Below are 17172 nucleotides of genomic sequence, written 5' to 3' on the forward strand. Positions count from 1 at the left end.
GTCCACATTTTTATAGTTTATTCACCTTATTGGTTTTGTACCTAGCCAAGTGCAGAAACTTTATTGTTGTTTCTTCTTTAAATATGAGAGAGCTTGCAAAGATTAGAGCCTAATCTGTCCCTGGTAAGACCTGTAAGCCTGAAAGCAGGTACTGGTGTTGGGCACAGGTAAGATGCTTCCTAGGGCAGAAACAGATGCTCACTGGTGGGACTCCCTATGATTTTCAGGAAAGCGTAGGTCCTGATTCCTGGGTTTGGATTTGAGTTCTCTGCAAGAAGGTAGGAGCGGTAAAGACTCTTCCCTCTTCCAAAGGCTACCGATCCTGGGCACCCTGGCTACACCCTAGCACAGCTGTGTTACTTGCCCTAGTATAGTTACCCTGTAATGCAGAGAAACCCGGAAAACCATCCAGACGTGGGAATTTCTAAGGCACTCCTTGCACTTCAACTTGAGGATGAATGAATGAAGGTGTCTATACAAGCAAGTTTCTCGCATGGGTATGGAGAAACTATTTTTGATCTTCCGTCGTGTCTTTAGTCCCCAGCCCCTGAACCCAGTAGTACTGCAGATGACTCTGGTGGTCCCCATCTCCGTGCTGGCCAGGCAAGCCTGCCTGTCACCTACACGTCCACTGCCACTAATTACAATCCAGGTGACTAAAAGCATTAAAGGGGAACAGCAATGCAAAACAAAACAAAACAAAAACTCTGGCTTTGTCCCTTTGTATATGATTTATTCCCAAATAGCTAAAGACATAGAAAATATGAACGTGAAAATCCTACCCGAAAGCCTAACAGGGATGTTACTCTCCCAGGGTTAGCATTTTCCAGTAACAGAGAGGTCTATAAAACACCATCCCATGACCCGCCTCATACCATAGATAGGAAAACCTGAGAATACAACTAGAACGAGGTTTTGTCTTAAAATGTATAATTAAGCTGTTTTGCATGCATAGCCTCTAAATAATTTAACTTTCTGGCTTTTTCAGTTAAAAAAAAAAGCATCTCTTCATCTGTTACTTTTAGCAATGGTTAATGAATAGTTGATATCAATCTTTCGTAAGTATTGTCCTGGAGGCATCATGCCTCATGTCCCAACCTATTTGTGCACCTTGCCCTGTATTCTCCGACATAAATGTCTGACATAGAGGGAACTCAACCACACACACAGAGCCGTGCATCCAGAGGGCAGGGCTGAGCTGGAAGCAATGGGTGAGAGATGCGGCTGAAGGAGCCCCGAGTCCCCAGGGAGGGCCTTGGCCCCCGAAAGGAGCAAGGGCATTAGCTCAGAGATGCGACTCAGACAACAGAGAGATGCCGAGGAGGAAAGCTGGCCCCCAGACCTGACCAGGGTGGCATGAAATGACAAGTTGCGGTGAGATTCAACAGAGTGGCACAGGAGGTGACAAGGGGCCAAGAGATCGGCTGGGAGCTGCCACCACTTCCGGCGCGGGTGCAGACGACCAAGCAGAACAGTGCCAGGCCCCGCCGAGGATGCCAGGATCCGGCCCCGCGTCATCTGGTGAGGAGGCGTGCTCCTGCTCGGGGCAGGTGCTGCAGCCTGGCAGCTGAGGGCCACCTTGGGCTCCTCAGCCTTGAGTCTTGCAGCCCCACCGCGATCAAGACCTGAAGCCATCGAAAGCTGCATCTGCGTCTACAATTGTGTGAGGGTGTTTGTTTTTTTGTTTTTTTTCCAAATTAAACTGAGTGAACTGAGAAGCCTTTCACTGGAGGCGTAATGTACTCACAGTAGTTTCCAAATAAATGGTGTCACTCTTCAGGTAAATCACTCCAAGGCTTGGGCCTAGTGCAGATGTTCATTGGGGCAGGGAACAGAGAGCGGCTGCATCTAGAGCAGACAAGGAAGAAAGATAAGGCCGTTAAATGACAGGTGATGGGGATCAGTCCCGCTGATGGAGACAGAACTGTGGGACTTGGGGGACAGTCCGGTCCTGCCTTTGCACCAGAGAGGGCCGGCCAGGGGAGGCCAAGGCAGAAGAGAGGATGTCGCCCGGGCTCCATTCTCAGCATGCCCACCTGATGGCGGGGGTGGTCCGAGATCTTCCACAGCACCCTGTCTGTACGGACGCAGCGCATTTGGTGGTGGGGACATGGAAGCCGAGGTGGAGGGTGGGGGCGGGGGGCAGTGTCCTTCAACCTCGCCACAGCCGACGCTTCTGCTGGTGTTCTCGACCCCACTGTAGCCTCTCCTGCTGTAGCGCCCAGGTCTTACCTGCTCTGGAAACGCCGCTGACCTGGCCACGTTCTGAGCTCCTGCCGAGTCTCTGCCTTTCACTACAGTCTCCGCCATCTCCTGTGTCCTCTAACACGTGGCACTCAGCCTTAGGGGCTGCAGGGCTGACCGCTGTCTGTCTCCAGCCTCGCACCCAGAGGTCCTTCCCTAGGCCTTGCCCTTTTGGCCACACCGAGCCCCGATGACCACATTATTCCTGAAACTGTCCTCCCTTCTTGCTGGGATCCTGCATTTTCCTGACTTTCCTTCCACCACTCGGCTCCCTCTTCTGCCTCCTTCACTGGCTCGTCTTCATTCTCCTAAATGTAGATATTCCTCAAGATTCTCTTCTCAGTCTTTGCCTACACCCACCCTGCATGACCTCAACAATTACTTCTCCATAGAGAACACCCACATGGCTATCTTTAGTTCCTGCTTGTCTGCAGAGCTCCAGATCCACATTATTAATAACCTCTGGTTATTGGTTCATTCACTCATTTGCTTGTTCATTCATTCATTCATTCACTCATTCATTCATTCAGTGTTTGCATAGCATCGCTCAGGCACCTGGAAAAGATGAATAAGACAGGGCCTCTAACTCTGAGAAGCTCACACCTCCATCAAATACAGCACAGACACTTCTAATTCAGAAAGTTTAAAACAGAAATCATTGTCTCTCCCTCGAAATATGTTCCCATTTCCTGCCATGGTCCATTTCCTACCATCTTTACCCAGTTACTTGGTCCTACAATGGAGGAGTCATCTTTAATTCCTCCTTTTCTTTTGCTTCTCATATCCAATCAGCTGCCAAGAGATTAGAGGCTGTGCTTCCTAAATCAATACCTTCTCTCTCTCCCAACACCTATTTATCCCTTTGTCATCTGTGCCAGGACTTTTGTGAGAGCCTCCCAATGGCTTCACTTCTTCCAGGTTCTTTTTATCTTTAGCCCATCCTTTACATCAATACCACATTAATTTTTCTTAAGTACCACTCTAAACATATCATTCCTTTGCTCTTTGCCTACTGGACTAAATTCAAACTTATCAGTTTGGCATTCAAGGCCCCTACAATATAGACCCAGTCTAATTTCCACTCTTTACAGTCCATTCCACACCGCAGAGAAGTCCCACTCTTTCCCATCCAAATGCCACCTCATTATGAAACATCTCCCCAAGGAAAGTGCTCTAGTTGAGTCCTCAAGCACTTTCTGCACTACTCCCTTTGCATGTTCTATGGACTCTAGTAATTACTTGTGTAATTTGGCTCCCCCCTCTATAAGCTCCTAGGAAGCAGAGATAATTTTTACTTCGTGTACCCTATAGTATGCAATGCCTTGCACAGAGATTTGCGCTCGGCTGATGTCTGCTGAACCAAAGTTAAAAGGAATCAAGACTCTTGCTTAGAGTCATGGAAACTGAGACTGAATTGGAAAGACCTGAAAGCTCATCGCCTCTCATTTTCCAGATGAGATTAAGGGAACTGACTCGCTCAAGGCCACATCCTTGCTCTTGGCCGAGCAGCAATAACTGATAGAAAAGGTCACAGATCTTTAAATATCTATCGGCGCTTGCTCGGCACCAACAGGCCCAGCAGACCATCCACAGTCACCAGACCAGAGACAGTGAGGGGTTCACGGGGTGCACAGCCAGCAAGGATATACTGGGTTCCAAAAGATAAAGAAATTTGTTTCACTGATTCACTTCAATAAACTGAAATAATAAATATCCTTTTATAGATAAATAATGTTAAAAAATGAGGGTGGATTTAAAGAACAAGGAAGCAAACCTTTCTAACACTGTCAGCAGAAACAGTTATGACAATATTGCAAATGCCACCAGGGTGATAAACTCAGGGTGAAAAGCAGGATGAAGGAATTTCTCATGCTTTAGAAAAGCAGTGGGTTCAGCTGAAGTTCTTGGTGAAAACATGCCACAGTGATTCTATGGTTAAATTCTGACCTCGTGGAAACAGAGGCCATTGGCAGTCCCTCTACGACACAACCCACGTCCGTGTGTCTTCTCCACCTAGTCTTGCCCAGGATTGATCCTATAAGTTTGTTTAAATTTTCACGGATTTTTCTTTCACTGTATCACCAATTTACTTGCGGAAACGCATAGGCGAGTGCTCCCAAGGCTCCCAACTTTCTTCCCTTCTTTTCCTCCCATGATAGAAGTACTCACTGTTTAATCTCCTTTCTATCCTCATCCTCAAACAGAATCCTTTCCTCTTGCCCAAAGATGAAGAGTTCCCTCCCCACCCCCCCCAGAAAATATGGTTTACCTAGGTGAGAAAACCAGACTCTTCTAGGGAATCTCGGTAGTGTTTACTTGGCCAGAAAAGCTCAGCTCTTAAATGTGAGCCTCCAGTGCTACAGGACTTCTCCGCCTCTCCCAGGCGAGTACGTACTGCTACTCACCAGAGGAAAAACTTGGTACTATCAGTCAGAGGCTTTTTGGCCAGTGTGGGGGAGCCAAGCTCTGGACTGAGACATCCATTCAATAGCAACATCCAAGTAGCCACATAAACAGCAAATGGGGCTCAAGAGCTCTCTATAGTTCTTACTAAACCATCTCACGGCTGGACAGGTTATCAACACTTCACCAGACACGGCTTCCTTCTCTTTTCTCCCCCTGGCGACTCCATTAAAATGATAAAGGATATCACTGACCGATATGTCTAGTACATTGCAATGAAAAATCACCTGGAAGCATACAAATCCATTGTGTAATTAGAGAACTGTACATTTTAAATATGCCTAACATTTGGTTTAAATTGTGCATTTTATAATTAAATGGAGATATAATCTTTCTGTCCTTTAATCAAACTCCTCCCCACATCCCGCTGCTATAATCTTCCTTTCATTTTTTGGCAAACGGTCACCTCTCCCCCTCTCCTTACTTCCCCACATGCCTCAGCACACACCTAGGGGTCTATTAATCAGAACTACTGCCTAGTGTGTCATGTTTTATTGCTTAAAGGGTGGGTATGCTCTAAAAAAGACTCCTTGAAAATGACTTCATGAGGTTTCATATTTATTCTATTGCAATGACTCCCATATTCAATGTACACAGTTTTTAAGTCAAAAGATAATTCTGAGAGGCTGCTGGGTCTACACATTCTTCCCAGAGTCTGGAAATCCAGCTGTTCTCTCTGCCTCTTACATCATCACTGTAATAAAGAATCTGCTCTTGGATCCCAGCTGGCAACGTTCTTGATGGTGTCAGAGGCAGAGGAGACGGTGGGTCATTTCCATCCCAGCCTGTTTTATTGTTGATGTCTCTGCAGCTCTGTCTTGGAAGCCCTCAGAGAGCAGAGCTGTTATGTAACATACTGCCACACATCACTACAAGGAATTTTCTGTGGAGGTCTCACTTCAGTGTGGCTCTTCCCATTCTTTGGAAATCACACCAGATCATCCTAAAATGAGAGATGGGGCCTTCGTGACGAAAGCTCACAAAAAAGGTAATAGTAACAATAATAGCTACCAGTTGTTAGATGTCTACATTTTGTCAGGGACTGCATGGGGGAATTTTTACATGTAAATACATTCTCACTGAATCCTCACAGCAATGTCGTGTTGGAGGTATTAGCATGCCCATTTTACAGATGAGGAAAAGTGAGACTAAGAGAGCTCAATTATCCATTCTGTGGATAGTGAGGTCAGAATTCAAGGTCAGATCTGAGCCAGATCTCTCTTACTTTAAGTCGGGGGGGGGCGGGGGTGTTTTGTTTTTTGTTGTTGTTTTCTTCTTACTATACAACAACTGTTCCAACACAGCATGACACATTTCTAGTTCCCACTGTGACCTCGGCACAAGAAAGACGCTTATGCTATTTCCATGATAATTCAGACTGGCAGCACAGACCTCAGGTGAAGGAACTCTTTCAGAATCAATAAGTAGAATTCCTTCCTAACTCCTTTCTATTTGAAGATGAGAACATCTTTTAACGGTCTTCTCAGACTCTAATGAACAAATGAATCATGCAGGATTTCTGATTCAGCATGTCTGGGATTGAGTCTGTGATTCTGCATTTCTAGAAAGCTCCCAGGTGATACTGATGACACTGGGTTGGGTACCACAGGTCTTACGTCTGACACTCGCCGTCCTCCTGTTTTCGAAGGAGCAGTTCAAGCTGAATAACTTGGCTAACAGCTCACACGGCACGACTGGCTTCTGATTCTGGGCCAGTTTGTCAGGTCATCAGGCATTAGACAGAATTCAAGGAGTTTCTGGCATAGAGCACATCATGGGGAAAAAAAAAAAAATTGTTCCTGGATCCCCCAGGGCTCTACTACCCCCCATTGGAAATTAAAATGGTAATGTCTCTAACATGTAAAGTTCCTATTTTTTACATTATTGTTATTTTTAACAATAATTATCTGGTAATAATTCAAATAACACCTTTCCTCTGAGAGATTCAATGAGCTTTACTAACCTTAATTGTCTAACAGAAATTCCCAGGTGTAGCTAAAGCTGTCTCAAAGATCACAGTAAATTTAAAATTGTTCCACTTTCCTCCTTTCTTTGCCCCACATGTAGTGATGAATTAGTGGTGAAGGTTTACTAATTGGCAAAGACCCACTGTCTCATAATCTGAGGCATCAGAAATTTGGTAAAGGTAGGGTAACTCTAAGACATAATCAGCAGAGAAGTGGTGGTAGGGCACAAAATACTGGTGAGAGAAAAAAGGAGGGAGAGTTAAGGGGAATAGGAGGATGAAAAGAGAAAGTGAAATGATAGAACTAGCTGGATGACCTTGGATGAGTCATTTAACCTCTAGGTGGCTCAGCTTTTCCATCTGTAAGAAAATGTGGATTTTATGATGTTTAAGGGACCTTAAACCTCTAATAGTCCCTGAGAAGAAAGATGTGGGAATTAAGTAGCTCATCAACCTGTTAAACCATTACACCTGTAAAGAAATCTATTTGACTTAACTTTTTAACTAATTACCTGAAATGAATTCCCAAGTCTACATCACTAACCCACAGCCCCCCACCCCTCCCACCTCTCTGGAAAGTGGTGAGAAAAACCATTTAATGAAGAAGGCACCAAAGGTTTCATGGCCAGACAAACTAATCATCAACCCCATCTTCAGCTTTCCAATGCTATAAGAAATGTTTTACTTTAAAATATTTTAGCTCCTTTAAAAAAACATTTTAGCCCTTTGATTAACCACTAGTTAATACCCATGTCCAGAAGAAATACCTCTGATGGCTTGAAGACCCCTGGGATGGCCCTGCCAATAGAAGGTCCTGCTGTTTGTCACATTAAATCTATGTTAATTTTCTCCATAGAGACCTCTGGATTCCTCTTTGACAATTCACAAACTCTGTTAATAACACCTGCATGTCCCAGGAGACTTAGAGCTATCAGGTACAGTTGATTCTTGTTTTTAAAATAAGAGATCTTTGGGATCAGGTGAGAGATATCTATCTCAATACATACATGTCATATACACATATGCAGACACACATACACTGATGGTAATCATTTTTCTGGCTTTAATGAGTAACTGGTGATGGGAACTCCATCTCTAAGTCACTTGACACTGGAATCTTCCCGATCAGAAAGCCTGCCACAGGTCCTGGTTATAAGGTCATTTTAAACTATGTAATGAGGATTCCAACATGGACATGATTTATGGTGCAGCACGTTATTTGTGTTATTTCAGAGTTATCTATACCTTGCTTCTTGCACTGAGGACGTTTTCTGGACTAGTCATTACAGTTTGTGGCTAAATGGAGAAACAGGTACCAAGAAATTTCAAAATGACATTACCCTGGAGAACACACCATCACTGTCTCCAAAGTGAACATCACTCCCCTTTTCCTGCTTCTATCACTTCCACAGAACCATTAACTAAATGCTGACTGTGTGGCAGGTACTGTGCTTGGCACTTTCCATACATTATTGAACTTTCTTTTTTTCCCTAAGATTTTATTTATTTATTTGAGAGAGAGAGACAGAGAGAGCAATAGAGACAGCGAGAGAGAGCACAAGTGAGGAGGAGAGGGAGAAGCAGGCTCTCCGCTGAGCAAGGGGCCCGATGCGGGACTCGATTCCAGGACCCTGAGATCAGGACCTGAGCCGAAGGCAGACGCTTAACTGACTGAGCCACCCAGATGCCCTGTTTAACTTTATTTCTTATAATCACTCTTTAAGGGTAGGAATTCTATTCTGATTTTATAGATGAGGAAACTGACGTTTAGGAAAGTAGAAATATCTACACTAGATCATAAAGCCAGAGGGTAGCAAAGCAGGGCTTTAAGGCCAGGTTTTAACCACAGTGCTCTACATCTTAATCTACAGCTAGCTTGTGCTCTCCTGCCTGCATCCCAGTCTTGTTCACTGAGGTCCTTGCCAGAGGTTTGTATTAGACTCTCCATCATGGTCCTCTGCTGCCTTCTTGAACCTGTTTTTAACTTTCTCCAAAATCTTCTACATTTGACTTATGTTTTCCCTCTCTACTTTGATCGATACTTCAATACAAAACTCATTACCATTTTCTCCATGAGCTTTACCATCATCTTCTCCAGCTACTTTATCCCTCATCTTCATTCCAATGTACTCTTGCCACTTCACATTTGACATCAAGTATTCCAATCCCAGCTTGAGAACTCCCCTTTCTCAATGCCTAAGGAATCTCCTCTTTTCTCCTGGCCCATTAGTCAGCTCCTGCTGGCTTCACTGGATGTCTTTGTCCAGCCTGACCTTACTCTATGATCAATCATTTCAATGCTGTTCTCAATAACCCTCCAGATTTCCTTGCTCCCTGACCTTCTGTATACAAGGTCTTTTCTCATGTTCCTCAACCATGAATTCATATCACCACATCATTCTCTCCTGCTCTCAGTACAAAACGTGACACATGCATGTCATCTGGACCCTCACTCCTGTTCAGGGTTGCTTCTAAATACAAGCCTACAGTAGTTTTTCTTATTATGTCCTACTTTACCAAGGCTGTTCTCCATTCTCTTCTTCAGTTTATGACTTTGCCTCCTACATTGGTAAGACGGTCTAGACTATCCAGTGTAGTAAGCTTATTGGCTCTCATCTCCTTGCCCAATATCTCTGAGTTTTCATCATTTTATTTCCTTAGGATATATCTATACCTCTTCCCACATTCTCTTCCTATCTTGGAGGTTATCCTCTTTACTTCTGATCTTTCTCCTTCCCTTTGGTTTCATCAGTGATATCTTCTTCTCTGTAGTCGATGACATATCCATTCAAAATAGTACCAGATTAATCATCACAATATAGCATTTTGCCCCACCTTCAATTCCTGCCCTTCAAAATATTTCCAGGTGGTATATCTCAAAATGAGTTTTATAGAACACTAGAACTTCAAGATGCACCTCAAAGAAAGTTCCTTGTTTAAAGAAATATAGGAAACACTGCATGCAATATGTTTCTCTTGCAAACTTATAATGCACATGAGGATGTTAAAGGTGCTGAAGACCCCAGCACTGCCCAAACTTATTAGATTATAGACCATCCCCCAGCATTTTTTAATGGAACACTTATCAACCTCACAATATACTTGGAGAAAGATGTTTTAATGGATTTCCCTGGTTCCAAATACTTGAGCCTGGGTATGTAAGTTCACTGAATCTATATCAAATAAGCCCTCTCAGATTTCCTTTCTGTCAATACTCCATTTGGTCTAACCCAGTTAACATTCAGGGTGTCAAAAAGACTGAGCACATTTGTATTTCTGAGCCCCTGAACATAGTATTTTGGCTCTGTAGAGTGCCTTTATCACCTTTTCCTCATCTAGGCCTTTCCCCTTCTTCAAGACACATACGAAATGATGTATTCCTTATGAAACTTTTCCTTGTGAAAACCATCTCGGCCCATATTGAGCTCTGCCACACACTGAGCACTAAAATAAATGGATAGAGTTTAATGCCTGTTTTCTGTGTCATTGGGGAGAATGTCTATTCTGTAGGTCATGGATCTTGTTTTACACATTATAGAAACTCCAGCACACCAGGCAATCCCTAGGGCACACTATGGAGTTATAACCATATTAAAGGTTACCACATGGGCTATGGTGAGCGCTGTGAATTGTGTAAGACTGTTCAATCACAGACCTGTACCTCTGAAACAAATAATACATTATATGTTAAAAAAAAAAAAAGAAGATAGTAGGAAGGGAAAAATGAAGGTGGGGGGAAATCGGAGGGGGAGATGAACCATGAGAGTCTATGGACTCTGAGAAACAAACTGAGGATTCTAGAGGGGAGGGGGTGGGGGGATGGGTTAGCCTGGTGATGTGTATTGAGGAGGGTGGAGCACTGGGTGTTGTACGCAAACAATGAATCATGGAACACTACATCAGAGGCTAATGATGTAATGTATGATGATTAACATAACATAATTAAATTAAAAAAAAAAAGGTTACCACAGGTAGATATGGATGACATTGGGGCATGATCGGAATTTGATTTCTGTAGTGATTGGGATAGTTTACTGTTCTAAAGACCCAGATGGAATGTACCATCACCTTGTTGGGGAAGAAATACCACCTACCATCACCGTAATCACCTCTTCAAATGATAACACCCATGCTTGGAGGAGATGAAGACTAGATCTAGATGAGGAAAGGCAGCTCTGTCCCTAGGTGAAAATAGGAATTTGCATTAGTTGACACCCAATGCGGAGAAGGGTAAAATCATCTAAGAATATCAAAGGACCCATGAAAGGGACCACTGGATTGCCTCTCTACCAATGATGAGATCACCACTCATGATCATTAAACCATGGCAACCTGATGAAAAAGAGAAGGTTGTTCTCCTACCCAGGGAAGGCAGGCAGTCTTGTGCGAGGCTCCAGTGCTTACAATGTGGCTGGTGTACAGAGCACGTAGCAAGCACCTGCAGACTGTCACAGGACTGGATGTGCTCCTCCTTCCACTCATATCCAACTCTCCCGCTCTGGGTCAGTGTAGAGACACATTACATCGGAGGAGTCAAGGCAGCCTGGCTACCAGAAGCACAACATGCAACCCCCCGAAAACACTGAATTTCATCTTTCCCATAAACTTCTTTCACTGCTACAGCCCATAAGAGCACACAGCAACTGTCCGTCTCAGGCAAGTGTGCCGTAACCAGATATTAAAGGGCTTTGAGTTTTTCAGATTAGACGTTATCTGAAGTTGGGTCTGAACAGGTTCTCTAATAGTGAGTTCATAAGGAGGCTAGGACTAGAAATTTCGTCTCTTGATGCTTAGGGAGTTTTATTATGTGAGAGAAGACAGTATGGCTTTCTTCCCTAAAACTGCAGCAACAAATGATTTTCATCTTTTAGCAAAAGAGAAAGTGCATTTAATTAAAGTACAGTCTGTGAAGTGTCTTGCTACCTTCCTGGATAAAAAGTGTTTTACAAACAAAAGATTTAGTTAAAAACTATTTATAAATGGGAATGTTTACTTCTGTTTCCTTTACAATAGGTAGAGACTGTATTATGTAATGTGTGAAAATAGTAGGATAATGGTAAAAGTTCTGTAACAGGAAATTCTGTGTTGGTCCTTAAGTTAAAATTCCTAAGAATGTAGTAGAGTATTCATTAGTAGTAGTAATCAATAAGGAAATATTTTTAAAACTGGAATTTTTATTGTGGGAGTTTATTGGGTCAGTGAAGCTAAATGGCTTTGATATTTTCTGCCATGCTCCTGTTTAGAGTTGTCTTTCTGGACAATTTACACATTTGAGAGTGAAAAATGAATGGTGGCCTGCCTTTTGGACGTGTGATAGGCCACTGGGGCAAGGTGGCTATTTTCTGAGAGCCGTGGGCTGTTTCTATGGTAAAATATCTTAGTTTCTTCTTTCTGTAATAAGAATAGCTGTTTACTTTAATGTTCTGGGTGAAACCTGAGATCCCTGCATCTCTCCCCAGGATGTCCCCTGTGGCAGAGGCAGGGGGATACAACTGGCAATGCATTACATTGATTTTGACACCTTAAAGGTTATGTGGTACTTTCATACTTTCATGGACACTCTCTAAAAATGAGTTCCCGCCATCATGAGTCACACAGGTGAGAAGATTGAGGTGGGGGAGAAAGATTTAAGTGGCCCAGATAATGAGCGGTAAAGCTTAATCTAAAACCAAGGTTTTCAGAAGAAAATTCCTCCTCCTCCCGCCTTTTTTTTTTTTCCTAAAAATACCATGGCTGCCAAAGAGCTTTGTGGCAAATCCGAGGAGCAGAGAACTAGGTGGAGAATCAGAAGATCTGCCTCGTCTTCTGGATCTGATAAGAACCAGCCAGCCATGTGACCATGGTCAAGTCAACTTTTCTGACCCTTATAAAATCAAGAGTAAGGAATCAATGAGTGGCATTAATTACCTTCCAGATGTAAAACCTCTCGCCTGTAAAATAGTATTGATTAAAAATGTGTGCTTTGCCTATCTTATAAAGTTGTGAGGCTAAAGTAAGCTGAGCATGTGGAAGTACTTTGCATTCTGTGAAGTACTGAATTATTATAGTCTCAAAGAATGAGTACTGGAGGAATTAGGAATGGGTCCCCTGCGTGTGTGGGAGCTGACAGCCCAGTCCATTTCCATTCAGGTTTTGGGAAAAGCTGTAATAAATCAGTCTAATCCCACTCTGTCCCCTCCTCTCCCAGCCTGCTGCAGAGTATCAGTCGAACAAAGTTACTTGAGTGGGTGAGCCAAACCTCCAAGTTCCAGCCTTTCTGAATAGAAGCTCCAGAGGTTTCTGAGCCACAGTGCAGAGCAATCCCTGTTCCTCCAGGTGTGTCTGAAACACTGGGGAGACCCTGGGGACAGTATGTCCAGGGAGCTGGGGAGGAAGGTCAGACAGCGCCACTCCCAAGGCCCGGTTTTCTCTTGCACGCCTCTCCAGCCCACATGATTTTACCTGGCAGCCCCAGGAGCCAGAAAAGACCCAGAAGAAGCAGGAGCCTCCTCTCCTGATAACCTAAGTGCTGCTCTGATTGAAAGGCAGAGGGTATCAGCAGAATGGCTGTACCGAGTCGGCATTGATTTCTCCAGCCTTTGTCTGCGTCTGGTTTCTGTCTCGTTTGGAGGTGGTTACTGTTACTACAAGCAGCATGAATCATGTCTCTGTTAAAAAACAGAGCTTCAATTGTCTTACATAACCCCTGGTAACTGAACGTCTAATAATAGCAAGCCATTTACAGGTAGGGAGTCTGTCTTCCTCCCAGACACACACACACACACACACACACACAAACACATACATACACACACACTCACACACACTCTACTCCCAGTGTCTCACAGTAAAGTGAGACAGACAGGGAGGAGGCAGAGGGAGAAAGGGGACAGGACAATTGATTTTTTTTTTAATTTTAAAGTACATGGAGTAATCATGCATCACAGGGCTTGACGACTGGTATGTTTAACTGAGCTAGTTTAATAAACTGAAGGAAACAAGCATTCTTCTTCAAAGAATTTGAAATAGCAAGAAGCCCTACAACACACCAGACAGACACCTTCTCTACCGCTCTACAACTGTATAAAAACCCCAAACCCCAAAGATGAAGGCAGGGTCTAAGGGGTAGGAGGTGGGTCAGAAGTCACACTGGATTGGCCACTAGCTAGCACCAGCTAGGTTTAATTTTCAAAGGACTTTTTCTCCTATCCTTTTTGCTTGACCAGAGAGAGAGAGTCCAAAGGTTCTTGGCTACAGTCATTGCATAAAATTCCAGAGAGTGAAAAGCAGCTGAAAACATGGCTGCAGTGTCCCCATTAGGCAGGTGACACTGTGTCAGGCACTGTAACCTGAGCCCCTTGCTTTGGGAGAGAACCCTGCATGGGAAGACTTGTATTTTTCCAGAGCGTAATCTCTGCCTTGTAAGACACGATGAGGTCTTTTCATACACGATCCCCACTCAGCCACCCGTTAAGGTGATGACCAAAAAGCAAATAATAGGACAGGCTGAAAAAAGGACTCGAAAATTAGAAAGATGAGTTTTCCTTTAAACCTCCCATGTGAGAAAAAAAAAAATTAGGCTCCAGACAGCAAGTGAAAAAGTGCATGAGGGAAAAATTATATAAATTTGCCACACGCATGTTTTCAGTTCCTCACTGCCTCATCATGGCCAACCTAAGAACAATCACCGAAGGCATTATTTTTTGCACGTGTGGTCCCAGGAGTCCTGTAACTCTAGATATCGTGTAAATTGGACCAGGGGAGGACTTTATGGAAAATTACAGATGGAGGCTACATCCTGCCACTCAGGCCAGGAGTACAGAAGGAAAACTTTCTTCTCTGTTTTGATTGTTCGATAACATGAAACGGTGGACGAGGCTCGTTCAAACCAAAGAACGTCCTTGGAAACACCCACTTTGAAGACCAGGGCCTGGTCTCTTCTGCTGCTCAGTTGTTTAGCGATACAAAGAAGGCATTTGGATATGGTTATATGTCAAAATGGTGTGTGTTCCCTCCAAATAGGATTTACTCTGCCTATTTTCCTTTTAGAACACTTTGTAAGTCCATAAGCAAAAGAGTTTTTAATAGAAGAAAGAAGAGAAAGAAAAAAAAAGAAGAAAAGAGCAAGGAAGAAGAAGGAAAATTACTAATGTTTCCTTATCCCCACTTGCAAACCTGGCTGGATTGCATAATAAAACCTCCACTGCTGTTTTCTGATGGTCTTCGCTCTGTGCCATATGGATGTGGCTTCTGGAGGAAATGAGTTCTAGGTTTTTCACACAAATATACAAATGCAGAACAGGAGGGATCTTCACCACTAAATCACCCCACATAACAACAGGACCATGGTGGTGGGAGGTGGCTGATGGGGCTAGAATCTTCTGCATATTTCATTCACAACTGACCAAAGTCAATTGATCTTAAGAGTTGGTACAACGGCTGACTAAATGTTTTAATAAAAACAGCCACGAGACACCACTGCTTTCTTCGTATAAGTCTTTCCCCTCTAACTACTGTGAATATATTGCTGAAAGATTCCTGCTTCTGGAAGAGCCGGGGGTTTGCCTCTTCTCCTCCTGGCCTCACAAACTAGCCTCTCCTATGCGTTTGTGAGGTGATTACACATACCTGAAGTTCCAGGGCACTACATCGGCCAGTGGTGTGTTTGGCACCTAAGCAAGGACCCGGTGAACCAGACACATTTAACATGTACAAGTGGATTATTATATTATTTGCATTGCAATAATACGAATATTTTTGGATTGTTGCTGATCTGGTGCAATAAACCACATGACATTGTATCAGAAGCTTAGAGTTCATCTCTTCAAATGACCTAGAGGTTTTTTTTTTTTTGGAAAAAGAGAAATGGTGGATGCTCCCCCCCCCCCCATGAAGCATTTATTGAATGCCTATTGTCAGCGATGCACTCTTTATTCACAGAAGGGAGCTGGGCTATGCCAGGCTCTCACCATGTTCTTTCTCTTCTAACACTGAATGAAATATCCGTAAAACCAAGTACAGCTTTTTTTTTTGAACTTGATAGGCAATCAGTACATAGTGACTGACCATGTTGCTGTTGGTAGACGCTGGTGATACCAATGGCAGTGGGGATGGTGTCCTTATAAAGGCACAGCAGTTTAAGAACATCTCAGGGACAATTTGGAGGGGGTAAATGAGCAGGTCTGGTCTGCTTTATGTATTCCAACCAATGTCTGGAACTCCAGAAACTTTTTAAAATAACATGATCACGCCATGTTTATAGGAGTGCTAAGATTCTTATGAAAAAGAGGCATAGATGTTTATCTAGTGAGCTTCTCCTGATTTGTAGAATACTCAGAATACTTCTGAGAACCCGTCTTAATTTTTAGAATCATTTATAAGAATCCAAGAGTTTATTATTATAAAGTCAACTTCAGTCCAAAGCAATTATTCGAGATGCTCGTTGACAATTAAGAGACACAAAGCAACATTGGTGGGATAAGGCAAAGTTAGAGTTCTCTAAACTCGTTTCAGAGAAACTGAAGAAATGGCAGAGTGGCTCGGCTGGAAGGCATCTGACTATAAATTAGAGGACCTGGGTCCCCAGCCATGTTTGTCAACTGCTGCGTGATCTTAGAAGTCCTAACCATCTCTTGAGCCTCACCTCACCTTCCTCATCTGTAAAATGGGAGTGTTGGATAAAGGGTCTTTAAGTTTCTTTCCAGTTTAACATTTGCTGATTTTATTTTATTTTTATATTTTTTTAGATTTTATTTATTTATTTGACAGAGAGAGAGCAAGCAAGAGCAGGAACACAAGCAGGGGGAGTGGGAGAGGGAGAAGCAGGCTTCCTGCCTAGCAGAGAGCCCAATGCGGGGCTCGATCCCAGGACCCTGGGATCATGACCTGAGCCAAAGGCAGGTGCTTAACAACTGAGCCACCCAGGCGCCCCATCATTTGCTGATTTTAAAGTAAGGCAAGATGACAGAGTCATTCCTCCTTCCTCTCATTTTGGTAAGCACATTGCTTTCTCCTGATCTGTGTCTATGTGGTTTGGTTTAGGTTTAGGTTTCTGGGTTCTGGATGTCACAGAGTAAATAATCATGTCATTTTTTTTTTCTTTGTATATGTGGGAAAATCATAGGGGAATGAGTCTCCCTTTCCTTCTATGTCAATGTCTCTTTTCAATCAGATTTACACGCTGAATAAAAACATGATCATCCTGTCTGTGAGGAAGGTTCTTCCTCATCCTCATCACAGGCCCTCACTCATGCTTATGCAAGCTTATCTGGGTTATTTCTATATTTACATCTTGGCTATTTTTTTCTCTTTCAACTTGTTGAAATCCCTGGTAAGCATAAAGCTGAAAAACAAAAACAAACAAATAAAACAAAACAGCTCTGTTTGAATAATTTACTTCAGTTAAAGCAATGTAAGAAAACACTGTAACACTCAGGGAAAAAGAAAAGCTTTTTAAAATACTCCTGTATCTTAGAAAAGACCAAATAAAATGTTACATCAATGATAGTTTCATCTGTTGT

General features: G+C 43.2%; 1 protein-coding gene across 29 annotated transcripts in view; it reads right to left on the reverse strand.

Annotated features, from left to right (window-relative positions):
- The window catches only part of ZBTB20 (zinc finger and BTB domain containing 20), an 800060-nt gene that overhangs the window by 71899 nt on the left and 710989 nt on the right, over positions 1–17172 (reverse strand). For 24 of the 29 annotated variants that reach the window (XM_078066331.1, XM_078066345.1, XM_078066341.1 and 21 more), the window contains one exon: positions 1748–1848. The gene's annotated coding sequence lies outside the window, so the exon portion shown is untranslated. Of the gene's footprint in view, positions 1–1747; positions 1849–2036; positions 3391–10767; positions 10855–17172 lie in introns of those variants that run through there. The other 5 variants (XM_078066369.1, XM_078066352.1, XM_078066378.1 and 2 more) reach the window with 2 other exon arrangements.

Source organism: Halichoerus grypus, chromosome 1, assembly GCF_964656455.1.
Source record: "Halichoerus grypus chromosome 1, mHalGry1.hap1.1, whole genome shotgun sequence".
In the NCBI taxonomy this organism is placed as follows: Eukaryota; Metazoa; Chordata; class Mammalia; order Carnivora; family Phocidae; genus Halichoerus; species Halichoerus grypus.